This window comes from Equus asinus, chromosome X (genome assembly GCF_041296235.1).
Source record: "Equus asinus isolate D_3611 breed Donkey chromosome X, EquAss-T2T_v2, whole genome shotgun sequence".
In the NCBI taxonomy this organism is placed as follows: domain Eukaryota; kingdom Metazoa; phylum Chordata; class Mammalia; order Perissodactyla; family Equidae; genus Equus; species Equus asinus.
In genome coordinates this window covers 100201315-100209438 of record NC_091820.1, presented here as the reverse complement: position 1 = coordinate 100209438, position 8124 = coordinate 100201315, and the positions used below count along the sequence as shown (strand labels likewise).

At 43.8% G+C, this 8124-nt stretch overlaps 1 pseudogene; it reads left to right on the top strand.

The window, feature by feature from the left end:
* Nucleotides 1–4675: 4675 nt before the first annotated feature.
* On the top strand, nucleotides 4676–6010 carry LOC139042789 (F-box/LRR-repeat protein 21 pseudogene; annotated as a pseudogene).
* The last annotated feature ends 2114 nt before the right edge of the window (nucleotides 6011–8124 follow it).

The following is an 8124-nucleotide window of genomic DNA, read 5'->3' as shown; positions in this document are numbered from 1 at the left end:
GAACAATCATTTCCTCAGGGGCAGGATGTGTGTCTGGCTGTGCATGGCACAGTATCTGGCACGTGGTGCTCTGTCAAGAAATATGGTTATCGCGATGAATGAAGGAATAGTGGATCACTTGAGTTCGCCAGCTCAGTGGCCTGGTGAATTTCTCTTGCTGAGAGGCTCTTATGACTCCTCGCTTATTGCCAGTGTTGCCGGCTGGGGCCACATCTCCCAGCACACATTGTGAAACCCTTTGGGCAGTCAGAGACTGGACTCCAACGCCAAGTGAAGGGCATGGGATTGGATTGAGCCTTACTCAGGCCCACACACATTATGTTCAACTAAATTTCCCCCTTACCCTCCATGGGAATGATTGCCCTAAGCACACATCCCTTATTACAGCAAATCAGAAACAGGCAGAAATCCTACATTTTGTCCTGTGCTCCCTTGTGAACCAGCCTGTGTCCACATGAATAGCAGCTACGAACCTGTGCACAGAAAGGTGGAAATGCTGAAGTGGCTGCTGTACACACCACCTGAGAGTGCGGCTGAAAAGTAAGTGGGGAAAACTGGGTAGTTCACTGTGGACTGAGCACTTTGAACAAAATTATATTTGAAACATTTAAGTTCTGTGATGACAATAAAACGCCAAGTCCAATCATTAGAAAGTGTAAGGTAAGAGGACAAGATGGTTCCATGTAACTCGGGTGTTTGACACCCCTGCCAGCTAAGCCAGAAACTGTGCTTCAGGTCTCCCCAAGAAAAACTACAATGAGCAGTCAGCTGCTTTGCAAATTCCCACTTCTAAATTAAGAGGGTAAAGTAGTAGTTCAGAAATGAATTTAGTGTGATTTATGGAGCTTCGCACTTTGTATATTCCTTGGAGTTTTCAACTCTTCTTGGAGCCTGCGTAGGACAGGGCTCTTTCTCATCTCCTGGATTCCAGGAGCTTCAGGCTGTTGCAGACACATTTGGGACACATCCCAGGCACTACTAGCTCCCCCTGGACTGCATTCTCCAACTCTTCTCTGTGCCTGCCCCTGCCCCCAGCCAGAGTCACACAGCTCATCTCAGGAACGATGGAAAAGGCCAGCCTGCTCCAGTGACCCACAGTTTTCCTTCTTGCTTGTCCTATTGACTGACCAGAAAATGGCCACCTAACTCCAGAAGAAGGTCTTCCATTTTTTTTAGCACTGACCGTGTGCTCAGCAATAGTTTTAGGTGCTTTCCATGAATTAACTCATGTTACCCTATCTGGAAGTTCTATTGTCATCTCACTCTAGAGATGAGGAAACTGAGATACAGAGAATTTAGGCAACTTGCTTAAGAACACACAGATAGTGAGTGGCAGAGCTGGGGTTCAAACCCGTGCAGTCTAGCTTCAGAGTCTAAGCTCTGACTTGTACTCCATCATCTCCCCTCCTGCTGGAAACTGGGAAGAATAATACCTACCTACCAGGGCTGTAGTGAGGATTAAACTATTATCATTAGTCCTCTGCAGGAGGGTGGTCATTTTCTGACCAGTGGGCTGGGGTAGAGAGTACTTTTTGCAAATTAAGTTCCAGACACAATCCTCATGCTGAAACAGGCACTTCCGCTTATTTCTTACTAAGTCCAAAGTGAAGCTCTGCAGAAACAGAGTGCCATAATAAAGCATTTCCGTGGAAAGAAGCTCTCGTAGCAAGTTGGCCTACAATAAAACACAAGGAGGGTCACTCTGACTTCATTTCCATAGCTGACTCCTAAATAGGATCTGCAGGTCCACAGCGAAGCTTTTCCACACCTAACAGCTTTTGGAACAGGTTTGCGCACTTGCATATGTGTGCATCCTGTTCCGAATGCCGTTTGCTCTACATTAGTCATGTTGGCATTAACAAACATAGCCTTGGTGGCTGTTTATCTACTAAGGCCCATTGACCCTTCATGCCCCACCTAACTCAATATACTCCCTGCAGGAGAAACAAAGTCTGGGGGAACCAATCTACCGTGAAATGAGGAATGTTCTCATAAACAACATCAGGAACATGGAAGCTGTTTGAAGAGCTGTGGTGGGTTCTTCTCATCTTGTTTTAAGGAAATTGATGCTTCCCAAGTAAATGTTGCACTCACCTCTGTTGTGTATGTTAGCCCACTGTGTACATTCAAGGGATTAAATGGCAATATGCCCACATCCTGAAGAACAAACTAGAGAATGGCTCATGTCTTTAAAATTCCATGATGCCCAAGAACAAAACAGTGGCTTAAGTTAGTCAGGTTCACAAGCTAAGAAATAAATCAAATAAATCATTCAAGCAACCTTCCCCTTTGGGCTTGACATTTCTAAAAAGGGAAAAGGTACACCAGAAGAGCAAATGTGGCTCCTTCCTGATTAGGAGCACCCAGGCAACATTTGGTGGAACTGATCAATTGTAGCCTGGTTTTTTTTCCCCACTCAGACTTCTACAAGGTCAATAAGTACCTAGAATGACTACCGTAATATGTCTTTTAAGATGTCAGGTGTTGAAATTACTTTTCAGTATAACCCGCACAACCCTTGATTAGGTTTATTTGTTTATTTGTTAAATGTAGTAGGGACTCAGGGGAGAAATCATGGTTGGTAAAAAGAGCTTGTTTTGAAAATGAGAAGGAATGTGGAGAGAACACAGCTACGGATGCCAGAAGTGAAGCTTACAGACTTTCAAGGGAAATAAGACCGGCACACACAGAACTCTAAATAGAAGGTACTGTGTGATCAGGGCACAAAGGGAGCCACACAGTGCACACACAGTTAGAGTCCTTACAGCTGGCTTTGGGGAGAAGGGTATATGGTATGGGCTTTACACAAAAAGGTGGGATTTTGGCAGAAGAAGGAAAACTGGATAGCTGCAAGAGAGAGTTGCTCAGGGAAAGGCTACATGCCCCATTAGGTTGGAGCCAAGTGTGCATGAGCGGGAGGGCAGAGAGGAGCAAGCTACAAGGGTAGGTTGGAGTCAGTAAATGGCTTGGATGCTGAAAGGATTAAAGAGGGGTGAACACCAGGGGTGGAAAACCAACGAAAAGGCTATTGCAAAAGCCTAGGTCAGGGATGAAGGCGTGCACTGGGGCCAGCAGCAGCGGCATGAAGAGGGTGCAGTGGGGAGAAGCATCGTGGCCGTAGCTTTGGAGGACAAAGCTGACAAAGGTATTGTGAGCCACACACAAAGGCCTAGATAATCAGGAAACACTCTTTCTCACTTTACCAACACCTACAGACTTCTCCCCAAATAGGAGTCAGTTATGATAAAACCACAAAAAAGTAAATGAGAGATTAGTATGGGATGCCCCAGTTGACTGAGTCAAGGGGTAAAATGAACACACAATCACTTCGGGGGCTTATTTGATTATTGGAATGCCGTGAAGTGCTGAGGCAAAATGCCAGATGGCAGCAGCAGACAGCGTAGCTGGCAGTGGGGTCTCAAATCCGAGACAGTACTGCACTACCCCTCACCCCACACATAGACACAGAGTCCCTTGGATGGTATTCACCCTCACCCTAAGAGCCCAATTGTCCCAGATAGACCTCATTTGGGCGTGAAGCCTCCACTATTAGCAGGGTGGTCTCAGTAACATCTTTTGTGTCTGCATTTCTATTGCTTGGGATTCTCAGAAGTCTAAAATCGAAGATTGGAACGACTTCATCATACAGCTGGCAAAACCATTAGATGCCTCTGCATAAAGTTCCCACTAAGTAGTCAGGTAGTCTGTCCCTGAACATCTCCGATGACAGGGACCTCATTCCATTTGGGGCCTGTGCTGAATATTGTTTCTCATTATCCATCCTTCCCTAACAATTATTGTGTCACCACTCTGTTCTGCTGTGTACCCACTCGGTATCTTTGCTTACTTGATCTCATTTAACCCTCACAACACCTAATTGACAGAGGAAAATGAGGATCCAAGAAAGTGACTTATCCAGGGTCACACAGCTGCTGAGTGGTGCAGCTGGGATTTGAACTCTTAAGTCTATCTGGCTCTGATGTTCCGTCCATTAGAACTTAGTCTAAGCCAAAATCTGTCTGTCTGTAAATCCCGCCCACCACCAGAGTTATGACATCCCTTCCCGGAAAGAGGGTGGCCTCTTTAAGGTACCGCTGGAGACACAAACCTTCTGGATCTCTTTCACCATCAAAACACTTGAGAAATGCTGACAAGGCAATCAAAGTAAAAGGCGAAGAAGGCCACATAGCCAAGCCTTTGGAAAAAGTGCCTGTCCTTACCCTCTCTTGGCTTACATGGTGTTCAGCCTTCTGCTCTCTCAGTGCTCACCAATGAGCCTTCTAATCAACAAATCTGATGGCCTCCTCCATGTCTTTGTCTTCTATGACCTCCAACCTCTGGAAGTTCTCCTCTCTTAGTGTCCGGAAGACTTCATAACAGCTGGGCTGGGTCTTAAAGGAAAAGTAGCAATGTGCTGTACAGAGAAGGGGGATACTGTATATTCAAATTCCCGTTCAACATAATCATTGATGTGCCTAATAGGCAATGCAAACGTCAAACGTTAAATACCAAATTTTTCTTATGTTACATCATATACAAAAGTTAACTCAAAATGGATCAGAGACCCACCCTAAGAGCTCAAACTATAAACCTCTTAGAATAAATCATAAGAGAAAAACTTCATGACATTGGATTTGGCAATGAATTCTTGGACGTGACACCAAAAGAGCTGGCAACAAAAGCAAAAATGCATGGATTAGACTACATGAAAATTAAAGACCCTTGGGCGTTAAAGGACACTATCAAGAGACTGAAAAGGCAACACACAGCTGAGGAACCTCAATGGCGCCCACCGGGGTCTGTGTCAGCACGCCTGGACCAGGTCAGAGCAATGTCTCGGTCTCCAGGGAGGTCTCCCCTCTCCCCGGGATGCCACCAGAGCCCACCAGATCAGGCCCGCGCATCTTCTGTATGTAGGAGATGGAATGAAGTTTTTCATATCCCTGACCTTTGGAGAAAGTTTGAATTTGAACTGAACCAAACAGCAACTTTGTCTTTTCAAGCCACTCCTCGTGATCTCATTCAGCAGATCTTTAAAAGGCATGTTGCCTGTCTCCAGTATGTCAGCTTTAAGGTTGATAGCAGTACTGAATCAGCAGAGGCTGCCTGTGATATATTTTCTCAGCTGGGAAATGGTTCTCCACACCTTGGGCTTGATTTCTAGGGCCAATCCAAGTTTTATGAACGTGTCAAAGTCTCATTTTGTGTCAGCACTTACAGTTGTTTTTGTCAACTCAAAATCATTATCATCAATCAAAATTGAAGACCCACCCGTGGATGACCCTTCACTGAAGGTTCTGGTGGCCAATAATAGTGATACTCTAACACTCCTAAAAATGAGCAGCTGTCCTTATGTTTCATCTGATGGAATCCTTTGTGTAGCTGATCATTGTCAAGGCCTTAGAGAACTGGCATTGAATTATTACATTCCAAGTGATGAACTTCTCCTGGCCCTTTCAAGTGAGACTCATGTTAACCTTGAACATCTTCGAATTGATGTTGTGAGTGAAAATCCTGGACAAATTAAATTTCATTCCATTAAAAAACAAAGTTGACATGCACTTATTAAACACTCCCCTGGAGTTAATGTTGTCATATGCTTCTTTTTAAATGAAGAGGAATTTGAGACATTCTTCACAGAAGAATCCCCTGTCACTCATCTTTATTTCGGTCGGTCAGTAAGCAAAGCGGTCCTAGGACGGATAGGTCCTAACTGCCCACGCCTAGTTGAGTTAGTGGTGTGTGCAAACGTTCTTCAGACTCTTGGTAATGAGCTGATCTGTATTGCTCAACACTGTAAACACTGAACAGCCTTGGGCCTCAGTGCATGTGAAGTTCGCTGCAGTGCCGTGGTTGAGTTTGTAAGGCTGGGTGGGAGGAGGCTCGCGCAGCTCTCTGTGATGGAGGAGGTTCTGACCCCGATGGGGATTACGGCCTGGATAAAATTCACGCTGAAGCCTTCAAATACCTGGGAAGAACGTGGTTCCCGAATGTCATGCCTGGCTGGTAATTGTCTACCAAAGATTCTCAAGTTTTTTTTTTAAGTCAGTAAGATTAGGTTCTTTCTGTCTATGCAGACATAAATTTTAAGATGTATTGCTGAAATGTTTTTGGTAAAATATTTTATCATTTGCAAATTGTCTTAATGTACTGCAGCAGAAACATTTGAAAAAATAGGAGAAATTTGAAAAGCCAGAAATTTCCATAAATGGGGTGCAGACGCTATATTGTGAATTAGTTCATATGCTAAAGGCTACAGATGGTTTCTAGAGAAGCTCCTCAGCCTTCCTTGAAGGCATGTTTTAGCTTGCTAAATAAATTTATAATATTAAGCTTTCTATCCTTTAAATTATGCATTTACAACTTTATATTGTTTTAATTGTTTTTGTTTCATTTTGATATTAATATATTTTACAAAATATTTAGTATTAAAAACAGAGTAAAATCAAAATATAGATATAAGGTTGGCTTAATTTTACTTCCTTTTTAGCACTATATAAGATGATATTGTGATTCAATAAACAACTTGTAATTTCCAAAAAAGAAAAAGGCAACACACAGAATGGGAGAAAATATATGCAAATCATCAGTGTAGCACACCCAGGTGGTGTCGCAGAATTGCTCGCATGTGGGGATCCCCTCCCCCTGCACACCCATACACAAATCTGGTGTCAGAAGTGTTGTGAGTGTGAAAGTAGAGTTCTGCATGAGAGTAAAGGATACATGGGAGGAAAAACTGGGATAATTCGAATACAGGTGGTGTCAGGGAAGTGGGACTTGCCACATCAGCCTTGACTCATAAAATCACATGGTTTGGGAAGAGAAAGGATGAAAAGGTGGGACATGAACCTTTGATTCCGGCATGGCAACGTGGTCACCCATGATGTGGACCAGGAGCTGTGCCACACTCAGTTACTAAAGGTAAATGTCACCAATGGAATTTGGAGACGGATCCAAATCACAGGCAGTTGGTTCACTGGATGCATAGGGAAATGCAAATTAAGAAGAGAAAGGCAAAATATTCAGTCTCTTTGTTATTGTTATCTGTCATAGCTAACATAAAATTAAAAGAAATACTAGGTATGATTTCGATGCTAGACTAAGCTCAGAATTCAGTCACTGGCCTCAAAGCCACCCCGCAAAACACAAATTATGCTGGGACAATGGAAACTACCTCTAAGACCTCTGGTCACCAAGAAGGGAGTCAACATGGGTGGAGCACAAAACCAAAAAACTATTGAAACCAGAAGGTACAGTGGGAAGGAATTGTTTCATTTTATAGATGGATATTGTCAGCTTCCTGAGGAACCTTTACTAAAATGGAATACGAGAGTGGCTTCACATGCAAGCCATGCGGGACTGGCCTTATGATGACCCGGATATTCACCCACTGAATATGCCCATTACTCAGGTCATGGTAAATATTATGGTTAAGGGGACCACTTTCATGTGGGCACCCCGTATAACCTTGCAGCTGCAAAAGTGAGGGACAGTTCAGGAAGCCTTATCGAATTTGCTGTCTCAGTTTCCCTTCATGGGCTTTACAACTGCCAAGAAAAATATTAGGTTGATTAACAACAGAATGGGGAAAGACAGAGGAGACAATCAAGAGACTGGTTTTAGCTGGGTGAAAATCTCTAAACGGTTATTAAAGGCTAATGTGAATCAAGCAAATATTGATAGGAGTGAAACAGAGAGGAAACAGAAAGGCAAGAGTCACAGGACTTGTCCCAGGAGAGTGGAAATCTTTAGATGAATTTGAAGAACTGGGAGGAATAAAATGGACACAATGAGGTCAGAACCAAGGTATTCATACAGCACTACCAAAGGTTGGAAAGGCAAAAGGGTCCCTCTACTGGTCCACCAAGATTAAAGGGCTCCAGACAAGTCAAGTAGGTGTATCCCGATTTGGAAAAAGTTTGAAAGCCTGAAGGCAGAGATTACAAGGAGAAACCTGACCAACAATCGCTTGTGCTTGTGGCAATGGTTAGGCAGATTAAACAAGTTGAAGACTGACAAAAGGGCCAGAGTCCCTTGGCTTGACTCCTCACTGGGGACCCAAAGCCTTTTGCACAAGGGTGAGTAAGATGGTCAGTGGGTGGAAAAGAGAAGTCCCCAGGAGTC